Below are 17,603 nucleotides of genomic sequence, written 5' to 3'. Positions count from 1 at the left end.
CTGCCTTTTCCCTTTCTTCTTCCCTCAGCCTGGAATATGGACTTTAATGCTAGTGGTGCAGCATCCATCTTGCAACCATGAGGAAAACTTAAGGATGGAAGCCACACGCCGAGACCACAGAATGAAGATAGAAGCAGGCTGGGGCATCTCTGAGCTGCCGGAGCAGCCCTGGACTGCAACTCTTTGAATTCATTTTACATGAAAAGAAAATGAGCCCTTGTTTTGTGTAAGTCACTTGTAGTTCCTGTCTTTGTTATCAGCAGAAAAACACAATTCTTCCCTCCCCAGTTTTTCCCTTGCAAAAGTGTATCATACATATAGCAAAGTACAAAGAATTTTCAGTGAATACCATAGAGCTTCTACCTACGTTTACAATCAACGTTTTACTGAACTTGCTTATGTTATTGTAATTCATCCCCCTCAATCATCACCATCCGTCCATCAATCCTTATTTATTTATTTAAAAATTCACAGTCTATCAGGACCTTCCTGCTTGAAGGCGTATCAGTAGGAGTGACACAACCCTCTCCTGCCTGGAGCATTCAAGTTACTTTGACACAGAAGCAGCCTGCATTCTGAGTTCAGATAAGCACTCTGGAGACCAAAGCTCATACCTCTGAACCTTACTGCTTCAGAGAAATGACCCTGAGTCCACTTCTTACCCAGTAGTTTACACAGGGCCCTGGGGATAAGGTGCTAGGAGATAAGTGGATGTGAAATGAGGCAGCAGATATCTTCGTTGGTTCAATCATTGAAGCATCTACCATGTAATAGACCTCAGGCACTGAAGTTCAGGATTGGTGAGGAGAGGTGAGACAATGGGGTGGTTCAGAGCACAGCCTGAAGCCAGGTTGCTGTGTGACCTTAGGCCAGTTACTTAACCTCCCAATGCCTTAGTGTGCCTAGCTGTCAAACAGGGATAACAGTAGTACCTGACTTTCTGGGTTGCTATCACGAGAATGAAATGAGGTAATATTGGCGATTTTCTTACAGCGGTGCCTTACACAGAGTAAGTGATCAAAATTGTGAAGCGCAATGTAGGCTTGGTCCTTCTCAGGGTTGAGAGCTTGGGGTTTTTCCTTGAGGGGAGCGAGATGCTGAAGGAACTCAAGGCCTCAGTGTGGGCTTCTACCGCAGACTTTGGAAGAGGAGCCTAACAGAGACCAAAAGTATGTGGATCCTACAGACAGTGTTGCCTGTAGGAAATGGATGGGTTTGTACGTACGTTGAACAACAGTTCAAGTCCCTTTTGTCCAACAATTGCTCAGTCAAGAATTATCCTAATGAAAATGAAATCTGGAAATTTATTCTGTGGAAGTGATTAGAACAATGTACAATGATTTAGGTTCAAGGATGTTTATAGCAGCATTATTGGTAAGAAGCAAAAAAGAAAATCATCTTGGTCCTATCGGTGTTAAAGTAAAAGAAGCACATCATGGAATGATATAGATGGAGCAAGGTCCAACTTTTCAGGAGAAAAAGTGTTACAAAATGTGTTCTCAACTGTTGTCGACATGGATTTTTCTAAAGCAGGAAGTGACTATGGGAGGAGAAGTGAGGAATCTGCACCCTGGAAGTCAACCCTTCAAAGATCTGGGGTGACACATGATGGCTCCTGCTTGAAATCGCTGGGCAGAGGGCGCACTAGCTTCTGGGGTGAAGTGAGGGAGCAGGATGATGGACAGCAGGCGCAGCCCAGCCCCCATCTGGAGGAGTGACTCTGCTCCGTGAGCTTAATTTAGACTCTCTCTAGGTTTTCTGTGGGTCAAATGCTTGTATGAAAAGACTGAGAAAGAGTCAGCCCCACCCAGAGCCCACTGCCCGTGGCTCTTGTTAGAAACAGGCCCTGCCTGGGCTTCCGCCCTTCTGTCTCTTCTAGCCCTCCAGCCATCTTCCTTAGCAGCTCCGGATGGGCTTCCCCTGTGTCCCTGTCTGGCTTCCGGATGGGAGGGCAGCGGCTGATGGGCCTTCCTGACAACAGCGTCATTCCTTGGCCCTCAGCCCCACTCAGCCCTGGGACAACGTGCCCTCCCCAGAGCTCACCCAGTGGCCCTGTTAGGCCAGATTCCCGGGACCCAATAGACCTCCAGGAGCAGAGTCCAATGCAATCACACACAAGAGTCTTTATTGCAAGCTCCAGCCTGGACTCACAGCTGTTCCCGATGCAGCCGTCCCAGGGAGTGAGTCCCGGTCCTGGTCCTTTGTTCAGTGAGATTTTATAGGTTTTGGGGGGATACTCTATGTGTCACTACATCACACAGCAAATCATTCCATACCACGGGAAAGCCAAACAACAACTTTTAACATGGATTAGCACATTCACTGGCGGAACAAGTTGGGAAGGGGTGACTGGTTAGTACAAGAGGGGGTTCCTTTGAACTGATTGGTTTAGGCCACGAGGGGTGTTCATGCTGTACTACATGGTTTCCCAACATGTTATCAACCACCATAAAGTACTGGGGGGTCATCTGGCATCCCAGGTATCTCCCTGTCTCATGCTGATTGGTGGCTGCTAGGGGTTGGTATGGGTGCCCACCTAGCCTGAGTCAGGGACACCTGGCCCAGCAGATCTCTCCTGTTATTTGCAGACAAACAACTCAGCAGGGTGGCTATGTGCCTGGGAGTGCTCTGTGGGTTTTTTCCCAAGGACAACGGTCACGCCCCCTTCCTTAGGACAGCCCTGAGGTAGAAGCTGCTGTTATTCATTTATTTTTCAAAAAATGGAGTCACATCAGTTTCTCAGCCCCACTCCCGGGGACAGGAGAGGAGGGGCGCGTGTGCAGGAAGGTCCCAGCAGGGCTGCCCAGGGCCCTGTGAAACTCAGGGCAGAGCTGTCGGGGGAGTCAGCTGAGAGGGGCCAGGTGCCCGGAGCCTCAGTGACAGAGGGTCAGAGGGCAGGGGTGATAGAACCGGAGGCTGAAGTAGGACTGCAGAGAGCTGGAGAAGGCGGCCTGGGGTCGCCACCTGCCCCGTATAGAAGGAGACACTCCTAGACTCTGGTCCAGGGAGATCCCCACCCGGTAGCAGGGCAGTTCAGGGGGTTGGGGGATGGGACGGCAGGAGAGGGCCCGATGCTTCCTGGCACACCGTCCCAGGGCCTGGAATCCGCTTAAGGTGACTCTTGGATTCCCCACGCCTTTCCACAACTTTCCTCACAAACTCCAAGCCCCCAGAAAGTCCGGTCCTCCACCTCCACTTCCCAGTATTGTCTCCCTGAAGAGAAGCGCTCCTGGCCCAGCACACCAGGGTCACACAGAAACCCCCAGGGTTCTAGGGGCGCGCTTCACACTCGGGGTAGACTGTGTCTGGGTCCCGAGTCACAGCAGCTGCGGGGGGAAGAGGGGAGGAGCTGGTGCCAGCCGCTCTGCATCTCAGGGCCCTGGAGGACTGGGGAAGAGGGCAGAAGAGCTGACCTAACCCATGGATTCCCTCCCTCCTGCTCAGAACAGCTGCAGTGAGACAGCTCTCAAATGTCCCCTGACTCAAATAGCCACTGGGAGAGGTCAGACGCAGATATTCCAGGTCTCCCAGCTTCCCCCGGGAGAAGGGAAGCTGCCCAGGCATCCTCCTCCATGCTGGCTCACCCCCTGCAGCATTCGGTACAAAACACTCACTGCCACTCACTACTGCCGCATCTTTCTTCTCTACTGGACCAGGACCCCAGATGGCAGAGACAAAGGTTATCTTTGATCCTCTCGAAGACTTGTTCCTCAGCCCTGGCTCCTTCCCCTGGGGCACAGGGCTGGCTGAGGTTTCCCAGATCCCAGGCCCAGCCCTGGTCTTTCCTCTGCACCTCCCTGGTCCTTGCTGGCTGAGTGCTGAGGAGACCCCCCGCAGGCCACAGGTGCACAGGTGTCACTTTGCACCAGACCCATCCTGGACTCCGAAGACGCAGAGAAGTAAGCTGTGGCCATGGCCATCTGGCGAGTCTGGGTTGTTGGTGGGAGCCAACTCCCCTCACAGGCTGAAAGTGTATGTGCACATGCTGGGTCTGGACCACCGCGCTGAGCGCCCAAGGCCTCCCTTGGCTGCCCCAGCCGCACCACAGTAGGCTGCGGGCGTGGGCGTTTCCCTCATGACCTGAGCAGGCTGCCTGTGGCTCACTGCCCGGCCCAGCCTCTCCAGGAGACTCTTCCAGAAGTCTAACTCCAGAAAAGACCCAACTTCCCACTTACAAGTGTGGTTTCAGCTGAATGCACATCTCTTTCTCATCACAAACTTAAAACAGTCACAGGCTGAACTGTCATAAGCTGGGACCATCCGTACTGGATACTGAAGAGTCCAACTCTGTACAGTCACAGTCCCTGCCTTTGGCGACCCTCTCTGAACTCAGTCTTGTGACAAAGAAGAAACTAAATTTCATTCAAAGGGAACATTTACAAAACCCTGTCTGTTCATCCGTCTCAAAGCCCTCATAATCTCCTTCTCCGTTGCATTGCTTCAGGGAGTCCTTTGAAATTGTTCCCTTTCCTCTTGAGTAGCCTTGTATATACCTGGGTGTGGATCAGTCTCCAGAGTTCAAGCTGTGAATTTGATGATCGAAGACTTTTGAAGTTAGCTTGCTCTGAGTGGCTATGGCATAATCCAGGGAGACAAACTTAGGGGGCTGGTGGCTGGGAAAGAAACCAAGCTAAGAAAATGGGAGTGGGCATGTGTAGGTTTTCCAGGGAACATGCACAGAGGCTGGCACCCCTGGAGTCACTGGTCAGCTTGGAGTCCTCGGGCAAGCTGCTGGGTCCCCACACTTGTCCCTGTTGGAGATCAGTGTCTGGGACCTGTCCCCTGGGGCTTGTGTCTCAGCATCACCACCCCCTGGTGGATGACTTGGAGCAAGACTTTAATTCTCTTGCTCCAACTCATCCATTCTCTTAAAATAGTTCTTCTATTTTAAATGGCATAACACTGCCCTCTGCCCTCTGTCTTTGAGACTATTAGGATCAATAAGTGGGAGAATCCCTGGAGAGCACCAGGCTGCTGTGTCTGCTGTGGCCGGAGATGTTCTAGAAGAGGTGGGTATTTAAAGAGACAGCTGATATGCGTTTCCTCACCCTCCCTTCCAATTGAGCAGCTGCCTCTGCTCTGAGGTCTCCTGGAGGGTAGGTACTCATCACCCACCTGAGACTTAAGCTTATGGGGTTGAAAATCCTGAGGAGGAGAGTAAAAGAACCAAAGAGAAAGTGGGTGGGGAGGGCTTTCAGAAGGGAAAAGAGTCTCAGCTGCGGGAAGGGAAAGGTGCTGCTGCCTGGGGCACCATCAGGACTGGACGTGGGTGGGGCATCCCCGGCCTCCATCCATGGCCCTGCCAGGAAGATGAAGAAAGGCCACTAAGACCTTTCCCCAGGGAATCTTGAGCCTAAGACTTGGGGAATCAAGTGGTCACTCACCAGCGTGAGGCCGAGCTGTTCTCCAATCTGCAGCAGAAAGAGGGCGGTGAGCACTTGCTGGCCAGAGCTGCGGCTTGCTTGGTGCCTCTGGACTCTGGCTGATTTCCTGTCCCTCCCTGGCCCTCCTGGTCTCTCACACTAACCTGGCTTCTCCTCAAGCTCCTCACTAGAGTGTGTCAGGGAAGGGAGGTGGAGGAAATGGGCTCTTCCATTTGCCTTTCTTGGCCCCTCTAATGGCCCCGGGCTCCACTGAGAACTCTTCACCCATCTCCCCATTGGTCTAAATTCTCTGTGCCTTGTAGCTAAGAGGGCACCAGCATGTGGAACTCTGTTCTGGTGCAGAACATGAACCAAGACTCGGGGGGAAGGCTGGGTCTCCCTTCATCAGGGTCACGGTCTACTCATTCCCCGGGCCCTGGTCCTGTTTCCTCCAGGAGCTGGAATGCAGTGTCCTGCACGTCAGTGTGGCCAATGCCCAGTCCTGGTTTTGTGGGCTCATCAGGAAGCATCTGTTTCCTATGACTGTACGTCCTCTCTACTTGCCATGAGGGACATTCAGAACTGCAAATCTCCCCAGTAGCCTTATCTGGGTAGCTGGGGCAGCAGGGGAGTTGCTCAAGCTGCATTCTGTGGGGTGATACCTAATGGAATCACAATATCTCCAGTTCTTAAGGCAGAGCCAGATGGTAGGGGACAGGTCACCCTAGGAGGAGGCTCTTGTGGCACAAGAAGTGATGAAGGCCCGAGGTGAGGCACTGGCCTAAGGACTCAGGGAGTGAGGAGGGGCTGATCACCACTGTTAATAGTAGGTGGTGGTCTCAAGCCATCCATGGGCTGTGTGTGAGCTATGAGCACCGTGGCTCTATGAGGGGCAGGTCTGGCTTTGCACACTCATTGGGCTGCGAGATGCAACTGCGCCTCTCCTCTCGCTCTGCCTGTGATCCCCCACAGCACCGGGAGATGGGTGTGACTTGCCAAGATGTCAATCAATCTGCTGACCGCCAGACATCAAGAAGCAAGACTCCACCTTTGAAACCTTATCCCCTGCCTTATTTGGTGAAGAACATTCCATCGAATCTCTCCCCATAAAAATAGGTTCCAAGTGCACACTCTCTTTTTCAGCTTACCCTTAAGGTCGAAGAGCCGTCCTACCCTCGATAGGAAAAGTTACTTCTGTGTTCTGTGCTTTTTTGCTGTTTTCTTAGCTTGATGTTGCATCCAGCTCTTTTGAACTCAGTAGTACCTGACGCAGTGCTGGTGAGTTTTTGAGGAAGGAATGAGTGAACTACCACAAAGCCCCAGGGACACTGCAGAACAGGATCCAGGAAGAGGGGGAAGGACTAGTCTCAGAAAGGACACTTGCCCTGTTGAAATCCGGGAACAGACAAGGACAGGCAGGTGCATGTGCTGGGACAGGAAGGCAACATCTCCCGCCGAGGGGGGGGTGTTGCTTCGCTATCTGGGATGGAGGAAGGATGTGGTAATGAGAATAACGGCAGGGTTCTCTCCTACAGCCACAGCTGTGTTCTGTCCCAGATGTCTGCCCACCTCCCTTCATTCCAGGACACCTGCTTCCATCTGTATACAGACTTAACTCAACTGCTGGGTGAGGAAAGGGGAGCTCCAGAGGGGTGAAAGGAGCTGCCCTGGTCTGTCTGAATGAGCAGGTGTGTCAGCCCTGCAGAGGAAGTGGGTGCAGAAGCAGGAGCCAACTGGTTGCCTGTAGGGACTAGAGGTGGGGCGCTAGGGCTGGTGTGGGTGGTGCATGGCAGATGGAGCAGAAGCAGGAGGCCTGGGCAGTTAAGTGCCCACCGTGCAGGCAGAAAGGGCCAGGAAGCAAGCTTTACATCTGAGATGAGTGTTTTTTCAGCTGTGATTTGTATAGAATACAAAAACGAGTTCCTCGGGTACATCTGAAAATACAGCCTCAGACTCCTGAGTGAGATGGGAACTAGCTAAAGGTGCAGCTCGGAGAGTTGGAATCTGGCCCCAGCGAGGTCATTTTTTACTGATTTGCGGTCACACACACAGTCCTTAGCTTGAAAACTGGATCTCCACCTCATCCTTGATTACAGGATGTCCACCAATGATCAGGAGTTTGCTTAAGTATGTGTTGGTAGATTAAAAATAACTTAAAAGATTTTAGGTTCTTTAAGAATTGACAAATGATGCTGAGCTCAGTTTGGTCACAGGTTTAGAAGTCCCTTGGGACATTTGGGTATTGTGACATATGGGGCAAGAGTGAGCAAGGCCTCAGGAGAAGGAAACCAGACAAAGCCACCTGTTAGGTGAAGGAGGTGAAGTCTTCAGAACAATTCCAGTTGGCTCGCCTTTCGCCTTCTGGCTTTTCTTCCAACCTGAAGTGGAACAAAGAAGTCTTGTGAGGTCACTCTTGTGAGGTCACTCTCCTGACAGTGGCCTGAATGACACACAGAGGAGAGGGAAGGACTTACTGAGCTCTCCCTGCAGTTTTTCTGCAGGACAAGAGGTAATCAGTCTCCAGTGGGGGACCCAGGTGTGTTGGCAAAGGACCCACTGGGAGACCTTCTGGGGTCTGCACACTGAGTCCCTGAGCTGTCAGGGAGGTGGGCTTGAGGTCACAGCCAGGGTCATAGCTCTGGTGGGGTAAGTGGGGTAAGGTTGGTCCAACAAGTGGGGAAGGTCAGCATCAGAACTTCAGGCGCCCTCTCCTCACCCTGTCCCTGTCCGGTCCCCTTTCCACTTGTGAGTCTCTCCGTTTTGGTCTCTGACGGCCTTACCTTTGGCCCGACGATCTTGCTCTCTCTCCTGGTAAAGTTTCCAGGTGAACCCAAGTGTGCCACCAGGAGAAGCACCACAACAGGCAAGAGTGGGGTCCCAGTGGCCACCCAAGGGAGCCCTTCAGGAAGAGAGTGTCTGGGTCAGAACTGCTGAGCATCATTCCCGTGAAGGAAAACAGGACAGGGCTGGGAGGCGCTGGAGCCGTACACAGGGTGCCCCAGGATCCCCAAGATTCCTGGTCCGGCCAGGTGACAGGGAGGGACCTGGCTGGGCAGTGACTCTAGTTTTGCCCTATCATTTGTCACAGGATAATGAAGAAAACTTGAAAGTCATTAAAAAAAAAAAAAAGTCCCTGGGACTCAGGGTTAACTCAGGAAGGCAAAAATCACCCCCTGGCATCTAGGACTGAAACTGAGGTCCTGAGACATGGCTGGAATTGCTCCTTTTCCCCACGAGGTGACTTCCACTGAGAGTCAGCGTGAACAGGGTCCCCTTGAGCAACTTGCAATTGTTGAATGAGGTACTTTGGTTGGGAAAGGAAGGACTTAGCCCTGAGTACTAGTCGCAACTAGTACTAACTAGCCCAACGTGTGACTCTGGCCAAGACACCCAGTATCTCTGTCTCAGTTCCCTGACTTGTCACCTGTGGAGATGGGAATGCTGATTAGCCTGCTTTGATCAGTACATTTAAATTTCCTGGGGGCTGCTCCTGCTTTGGGAGAGAAAAATTGTCGAGATCCCTGTGGAGTCACTAGAGCCTACAGGCAGGTGTCGGGCTCTCGTTTCAGATTTGACTCTAAATGCTGTATCTGGAGATGGGCTCCTGAGTCCCTTCACTGAGATGGGTGCAGTCCTACCGAGGCTGTGCAGTTGGACTTCACCAGATCCCTGCTCCTTCCTGGGTTCCCTCTAAAGCAGATTCCCCTCCCTACTTGCTGCCACCAGACACCCAGATGGGGTAGAGGGAGAAAGAGCAGAATCAAAGCCCTTGCCTCGGGGAGCCTCTGTGCTCCAGTCCACACCACCCCCCTGCACCCCACTGCCCCTCTCAGTCACTCACGGCTCTCTGCTCCTCTGATCCGGTCACTCTGGGCTTCAGATGTTGTCCTTCAGTTGGACTCTCCTTGCCTCCTGCCACTCAAACTGGGAGGCGGGCAAGTGAGGAGAGCCTGAGCCAGGTATTGCACAGTTGTCTAAGATCCGAGTCTGGCCAAGGTCGGCTTCTGTGCCCCTACCCTCCAGCACAGGAACAGATTGGGACAGCGTGACCTCTGGGCATGCACTCTTCCTTCTGCATTTATGATGTATGGTAGTGATCACTTCCAGGGAGAAAGCCAGGTGTGCAGCCAGCCCCCACAGCTCAGCCCCCACAGCCTCCAGGCAGCACTGTTGTTACCTGGCAAAGGCTTTGAGCCCATGGGTGTCAGCAGAATCCCCCACACATGGGTAGTACAGTGCAGGCTCTGGAAGGGAGAACACGGGGAAACCCAAACCCAAACAAATCTTCCCCATCGCAATGCAAAACACATCGCTAAACCTGTTGACTTCTTTAGATCCACTGATAGTCGCAGAAAGGTAGGAGCCATGAGCAGGGGGCTGTTTCTCAGGAGCAAGGTCAGATAGGATGAAGTCAGAGAAAAGTCAGGGAAATTTCAGAATAAATAAACTTTTGGGTTTCACAACACTCTGAGCAGTGTGATGCAATTCTGTGCTGTCCAAGGGAGGCATGGGCCATCCCTTTGCCCAGCGTTAACATGCCAGCTGAGCCACCTGCCCGTCAGGGCATTTCCTAGCGGTCTCTACGGTCAGATGGGCCATCTCAGAATCACAGAATGAGTGCATGTCGAGGAGTGAAGTAAGAGTTGAGTTAGTTGGGTGCAGCATTTCCATGGTTCTGATAGGAACAAAATATGTAAGTATGAACAAAATGAAATATGAATTCTAGAAATTATAGAAGAGATTGTAGAAAAAGAAAAAAGCCTTATATTTTCATATTTTTAATAGCACTTCTTCCTGTCTTTTGAGCAAAGGACCTCCTGTTTTCAATCCGCACGGAGCCTTGTGAAAGGCAGCCAGCCCTGAATGGGCGTGGCGTTTGCTGGAGGAGGAGTGAAGAGAAAGAGTTTCCTAGTGTGATTCTGTGTTGACCTGGGGCCGACAGGGTCCCTGCTGAGACAGGGGAGCCTGGGGCAAGGGAGGTGGTGAAGAACCGGTACACGTGGCTTTGAGATGCCTGAGAGATGCCTAAACTGCACAGAGTCAGGCAGTTGGAGAAGCTGGTGCTTGTGAGGGAGGTTCTTCATAGAGGGAGGGACAGGCTCATGCACATGGCCAGAGCATTCAGGAACAGAGAGAGGCCCAGGAGCTCCTGCTGGGAAACCCTGGAAGAAACAGGAACAGTGAGGAAGGAAGCACATGTGTGATGTATCAAGGGAGACTGGCACACACATGACACTCCCAGGTGCAAGAAACTACACCTCTTTATGTTTTAAAAGAAAATAAATTCTGTCCTTGGATTCCACTTGGAGGTTTGGCAGGAAGTCCTCTGGCCAGTCCTTTTGCATATGGCTCCTCACTTTCTGCTGTGGAGCAACAGTCTTCAGATCTACACCATTTTGAAAAACCCCAAGGGATGGCTGCACTGGCATCATGTACCTTAGCTAAGAGAAAAGGATCCAAAGAGGAACCGTGCAGGCTGTCTCCTGACTTCTCTGCCCACCCCTTTGCTGCCTATCTCTCCTCTGTAGGCACAAGAGGTAGACTTAAGAGTGATGCAAATACAACTTAATCAGGGGGCCTTTCCCAGGGCCTCTATTTAATTTATATGCATCAATTTTGTATTTTTTCTTAAAGAGAGTCCTGGAAGTATACAAGCTTCAGGCCCCTGTGAGGCACTCTCCCCTCCTGTGTAAATGCTGCACAACATACACAGCAGACCCCAAGCAAACGGATGGCTGCTGTGCTCTAGCCTGGGTGTTCTCACTGAAATGTGGATGCTACCCACTTCCTGTGATGCACCTCTCATTTGTTATGTTGCCCAGCTTGGTCTTGAACTTGTGGGTCTAGATGGTCCTCCCATCTTGGCCTCCCAAGTAGCTGGGACTACTGGATTGTGCCACTACACCTGCTGTAGTGAATATGCAAGTTGTGCATACTGCTCAGGGCATTGCCAGCTTTTATGACAAATATATTCAAAATTTCAGTCACTAAACCCACTAGCCCTTGACTCTTTGCTCACATAATTGTTGAGGCAGTTCTTCCCTCTGGGCTGGCAGGTTTCATTGCTGGGACTCCTTTCTGCAGGGGGCGGTCAGGGTAGTTCTCTGGGTAGCCTTGGACTGGCCCAGTTCTCCCCCATTTCTTTTACTTATTTATTTTTGGTACTGGGGATTGAACTCAGGGGACTCAACCACTGGCCCACATCCCCAGCCAGTATTTTATTTAGAGCAGTGTCTCACTGAGTTTTGCTTAGTGCTTCACTTTTGCTGAGGCTGCCTTTGAACTTGTGATCCTCCTGCCTCAACCTCCCGAACTGCTGGGATTACAGGCACGCCCATTTCTTGCTAGTAGTTCTCAAGAAGGGTTGTAGAATGTTCTAGAACTGCAATATGTTGAGATAGAAAGGAAGTACCTGAAACAGCCTGGTCCTGGTTCCTGGCTCCTGCAGGGACTGGGAGACCTCGAGTCAGGGAGGAGCTGTTGAGGACAACCTTGGCTTTGACCTCTCTCCTGGAGACAGGACATCTTTCACAGATTCAGCCCAGTAAGTCTCTGAGGTCTCTGACCCAGGAAGGGCTGCTTTACAGTGGTGCATGTGGGGCGAGTGTGATTAAGACCCTGTCCCCCAGGGCAGCTTTCCAACGCCTTGGCCACCAGCAACTTTTGTCCCTTGCTGTCCTACTTGCAAGTGCAGATCTGCTTTGCTTAAATGGCTGCAGCAAGTGTTCTGTCTCACCAGACCCAGGTTGGGGAGCTGCGTGTGGTGAAACTTCTTTGCAAACCCAAGCAGTGTGCAGGGTCCTGTCTGACAGAAGCATGGCTTTCTGGGAGAGCAGGAGGGACAATACTCGCCAGTAGCCAGCTCAGGGAAGAGACATCAACCTGCAACTGGATGATAAGTGGGATGTAAAGTCACACTGTCTGAACTCCACGGAGGAGTGAGCTGGGCCTGTGGACCGTCTCCGAGGAAGGAACACAGAAACAGGGGAGTATAGAACGTGATCCCCTGGTTGTTGGGTACTTTCGTGCTTGCTCATTCCTGGGGCCAGAGCGCTCAGGAATGGACAGTCAGGTGGACCCAGAGTCCATCTGTACTCAACACATGCACGTTCTTCTGGTCACTATTTCTTAATACATTAGTTAAGGGCTTTTGTGGGAAGGGGGACTCACTGTCTAAGGGAGAGACCAGGGAGGGCTTACGCTGTCTGTTGTGGGGCTCGCTGGATAAAGCAGCACCATTGCAGACCCAAGTGTCTGGGGGTCCGCAGTGAAGTTATAAATAGGACCAAACTGTCTAGGTCCCCATGGGAGGCCAGTGACCCTGTGCTCCTGTCAAGAGGAAAAGGGAAAAGAGAGACAGCTCAGAGTTTCCTGAGAGTCTTAGATACTAGAGGCCACATGACCATCGCTTCAGCTTCCCCGAGGGGAAGAATGCAACTGGTGACCTTAAGAAGATGAGGGATGACCACAGTGACCTGTGACCCTTAGTTCTCCGAGGGTGGGGCCTTGGGGCCACTTCGGTTGTGGGCGACTGGTTCACGCTGCCAAGTGTATCGTAGGCTTTGACCCTGACGCCCCCTCCCAGGTGAGAATTCAGGTCAGGAGGGTGGGATGTGCCTCCTCCTGCCTGTCACCTGGACGACCAGGCCCCCATATGTCCTTCAACCAAAGCCATGTTGCCTACTCATGGAGAGCAGGACATTATAGAGTTAGTTCAAGGCTGGTGGCAGATAAAAATGTTGCAGCCTGTTCTGTCACAATGTGACAGGCAGCCTGCAGCACTGAGAAGCTAACGATGGACAGTAGCAAGTTAAATGCCAAGGTCGACTGGACTAGAAGCCAAAATATATGTTCCAGATACAGTCAAGCAAGAGTCGTGACTCTGGAGGCACTGGGCACGGGCTGACCAAGGTAGACCCGGCAAGTAGGAGGCCCCCGGTGACAGACCCGCAGCTGTCCATCTGGGAGTTCGCTGGCCTCCCCGTCAAGGTGACTGGCAAGGCCAGCCGTCTTGAATGGGGCCTTCTGAGGCACCAGCACGACCCAGGCACTGCCTCTGAAGCCTTTAGAGCCTGCTGGCTGCAATTACAGGAGTCCCCAACCGCCATGCCTGTTGAGTGGGGTCTGGTCCCAGAAAACTGCCACCAGGGAGCATCAGCCTTTCAGAATTTGAACACTTACACAGCCTGGGGGAACCTTCACATGGCAACTCTTTACATGCACACCAAGTCCTAAGGGGGGTAAATAGATTAAATGATAATCCTCGCCAGGCTCAGGTAGATTGAAGTTCCTCATTTTGTGGATCTGAGCAGCGTGATCATCTAAGCTTGGAAGTGTTAAAGTCAGAATCAACTCATGGATGACTTGGGTGGAGTAAGAAGATAGCCTTTCACGGAAGAGATGCTTCCTACTGTCGGAGGTCCACCGAATGAGTCAGATGGCTTCTTATGCCACTCTTTTTATTCCACAAGTGGAAATAAAAGACTTCAGATTCAATGTAAAGAAGTAGAGCAAATGAGTTTTTAAGCCAAGGGTAAATAATGATTCTCTCTTTCTGTTTTCCAACCGGGGGTCTGGGTGTCTACACCCTGTCTTTCAGGGACTAACTATTCCCTCAAGGATGCAAATGTGAAATAAATAAAGGCCTTGCTTTTCAGAGCTTGTCTGATAAGGGCTAGGGTTAAAAAGTCCACAGGCTCTGAACATCTGAAACTCAGCACCAAGAGAAACTAACTTGAGAGCCAGAGGAAACTGGATATCACAAGGCTGAACTTCTCCAATTCCACAATCGGCCTCAACACAGACCCTTTTAGAGGCAAATAGAAGCGGAGCTTCCAGGTAGGTGCTGCACTAGTGGATACTGAGCCTTTACAGGTCTCTGCCTTCCTCCTCTGTTGAGAATGACCAGTTGCTGGGGTACCCCACCACTGCCCTGCCCTGCTTTCTAACCTTGGTGGTGCGCTGTAGCGGATTCACTGGCTCCTGGGAACCAGTCCTGCATACCTGTCTCCAACTCAGCGTTCAGTGATGTTAAAGACTTCTGATCCACAGCTCAACTCAGCCATGGGTGCAGAGTTTCCACTATAGAAATGGCTAAGCACTGCACCAGGTTAGGGTTTCTCCTGGAGAGGCCTTAACCAGCACACCACTGCCTGCCTGGAGACCACCAGGAGAGTAACCGCCCAGTGAAAATCAGCATGAAAACAAACTGGCAGGTAAGGAAAGTCTTCACTTGGCTGATGCTGGAAGAAGTCAGAAAGTCAGGCTAAAATAAGGTCACAGGAACGTGAGACTTTCAGGGTAGTATTACATTTACAGAAGAGTACTATCCACTTGTTTATTTTATTCAACTTGGGTTTTCAGTATGGGGAAGTAACGTGCAGAAGAGAGCCTTAATAAGTTTACTAGGTAATCATGCATTATTAAATAAGGTAGTAATTTTTGGAATTTGGGAAAAGTCATGTATTCTCCACCATATGTATAACATGTGTGTTACTTATGATTCTAGTTACCTTATCACTTGGTGCTTTATGAGAATGATATAGTTGTGAAATTTAATTAAAGTTGCATTAAAACACGGGAGACAGATGAGCCTTTTTTATTAGTAGCATATTAGTGATACCAGTTGTTGTAATAAAAAAACCCATCAGTCTCAGTTTTTCACCTTAATAAATGTTGTATTCCCTATACAGGCAACATCTAATGAAGATTTTCTTTTTGGTCTTCCTACTAGGTACCAAGAACTCACTGTGTGATGCAGGCATTGTAGGTCCATGGTGTCTTCCAGGATCTCAGTATTTAACTGACAGAAAAGAAGAGCATCGTCATGGGATATTTTCCTAGACTAAGCCTAAAACAACCCCCCGCCCCCTGCCCAATACCAATGTAGAAGTCAGGACATAATTTCTGCCTAAGCTTTATCAAATGTCTGTGTGAATAAGGTAACACAAAAGTGACTACAAAGTCTGGGAAGAATGTTCACAAATTTATCAGCAAAGTAAGAGAAAACATAAGCACAAGTTCTCTTTTCTCCTTGAGTGACAAGTGGGTGAAACTTGCCATTGTCTGGTGCATGTCACGAGGGACTCCTGAGTTAATTTCGGAGATAAGCAATCGGAAGGCCCATGACCTTGCATTACAAAATGCATGAGACCTGATCTCATGTTGAGCCTATTGATTTACAAATTCTTGTATTTCGGCATCAGAAGAAGGAATGCAAAAAAAATCACCTTGTTCTCTCCTTTTCTGATCTCCGGTTCCTCTTTATTCTGCCTCTCTGTCTTGCTCTTTTAGTTATTTTTTTTAAATTAACTTTTAAGCTATTTTTTATCATGGTGAAATTTACATAAGGTTTACCATGTTAGCCATTTTTGGAGCACGATTCAGTAGGGTAAAGCACAACCACACTGTTATACACCCGTCACTACCATGCATCTCCAGGACTGTCATCATCTCAGTGCGAAACTCTGTATTCATTAGTCAGTGACTCCATCCTTCCCTCCCCGGGCTCCCATTGATTTTTATCCCACTTTGTATCTCTGAACTTGACTTTGAAACCTCACACTGGTGGGACTGTACAGTATGTGTCCTTTTGTGTCTGGTTTGCCTCACTTAACATTATGTTTTCAAGGTTCAGCCTTGCTGTAGCATGTGTCAGGATTTTCTTCCCTTTTTAAGGCCAAATAATACTCTATTTTATGTTTATTGTGTTTATATTCACCACTTGACAGATATTTAGGTTGTTTCCACTTTGCCCTATAGTGAACAAGGCTGCTATGAACATTGGCAAACAAATAATCTGTCCCTGCTTTTGCGTATGTACTTAGGAGTGGAATTATTGAATCAGGTTAATTCTGTGCTTAATATGTTGGAGAACTTCCATCCATACTATCTACATACTATCATATGATGGCTGTACCAAATGCTAAAGATCCCACCAGCAATGCACAAGTGTTCCAGTTTCTTCACATATTGGTCATTATTTGTCTTCTTAAAAAACAAAACAAAACAAACAAACAAAAACGAAACCTTAGCCATCTAAGAGGATATGAATCATCTAGTTAGGTTTTAACCACATGCAACTGCACTTGACCTACGTTTCTGTCCCAAACACAAATTTATGTTGGTGTTGAAGAGGCAGGATGGAACTCTGCCCACCCACCAGGATGGAGCACGCTTCCAGAGGAGAGACCACTACAGAAACCAGGAGAGGCCAGGTTGAGGGGAAGACTATTGAATGTGTGTCTGCACTCATCTGTGCAGTCAGAGGTGGCCCCACACAGATCCAGGGGTGTCTTGTCAAGGTGGGCATGGGCCATCAGTGAGGAGGTGCCTGACAGGAACAAAGACATGGAGACTCATACACATGGGGAACCTTCTTCCAGCAGGTGCTCCGGGTGGCTGGTGGGGGCAGAAGGCAGTTTGTGACAGTGGCCAGCATGAACCAGGAAGCTGACTCTTGGAGTCTGTTTCCTTAGGTCTTCAGAACTGGACTCAAAATCTGCACTAGGTAGAAACAGGCACATGGGCACAAAGACAAAGCCAGCCACAGGACTAGGGCCCAAGGTCAGAATTAGTAGTAAGGGTGACTTGGTGTCAAGACCCAGGCTTTGGGGGATACTGAAAATTCTGGCCTGACCCTCAAGACCATGGGTCTTCAGCTCTGGGAAAAGAAAGGCTAGATAGGCTGAAAAACAAGGTAAGGAGTGAAATCAACAAAGGCAAGTGAAATCCTCATTGTCAACTGTAAAGTGCTCCAGGAACATGTCATGAGAATGAACAACAAGCTGATTTTAAAAATTTTATCCAGAACCCTTTCTATGTTAGATAGAATTATAAATGATCCAAAAGAAATTAGCTGTGTGCTGTGCATTAATAAATATTAGACAAAACACCTGCATTGGAGAAATCCTATGAATTAAAGTGCTTTACTGGTTAAAGTGTCTTTGCTGACTTTGTAACTGCAGTTGCCCATTTGAGTTGGTGTTAATCTCCAGGTCCTTTGCAACCTGTGTTGTCAATGTCCTGTCTGATTTTAGCTATGACCTCTCCATTTTTGATGGTGGCCATTTTTTTAAAACTAATTTTTTGTTTTGCTTATTAAAGAAAAAAATAAGCTCTAACATTTGAAACAGCAAATTCACTAATCTTTGTTTAATAACACCAAAGTGGAAATCTATGTGAGAAAATAACAAATAATAAACGTTAAGTTTTGTCACAGTCTCTGCCGAACACATGCTG

At 49.7% G+C, this 17,603-nt stretch overlaps 1 long non-coding RNA gene across 1 annotated transcript; it reads right to left on the bottom strand.

The window, feature by feature from the left end:
• Window positions 1-7,561: 7,561 nt before the first annotated feature.
• LOC120889234 (uncharacterized) lies at window positions 7,562-9,759 on the bottom strand. The gene is made up of 4 exons (XR_005733139.2): window positions 9,541-9,759; window positions 9,205-9,435; window positions 8,144-8,262; window positions 7,562-7,741 (listed from the first exon to the last, which is right to left on the bottom strand). It is a non-coding gene; the product is annotated as an uncharacterized LOC120889234 (long non-coding RNA).
• Window positions 9,760-17,603: the final 7,844 nt, after the last annotated feature.

This window comes from Ictidomys tridecemlineatus, chromosome 8, assembly GCF_052094955.1.
Source record: "Ictidomys tridecemlineatus isolate mIctTri1 chromosome 8, mIctTri1.hap1, whole genome shotgun sequence".
NCBI lineage: Eukaryota > Metazoa > Chordata > Mammalia > Rodentia > Sciuridae > Ictidomys > Ictidomys tridecemlineatus.
The sequence above is the reverse complement of the archived record's forward strand: the minus strand, read 5'-3'. Positions and strand labels throughout refer to the sequence as shown.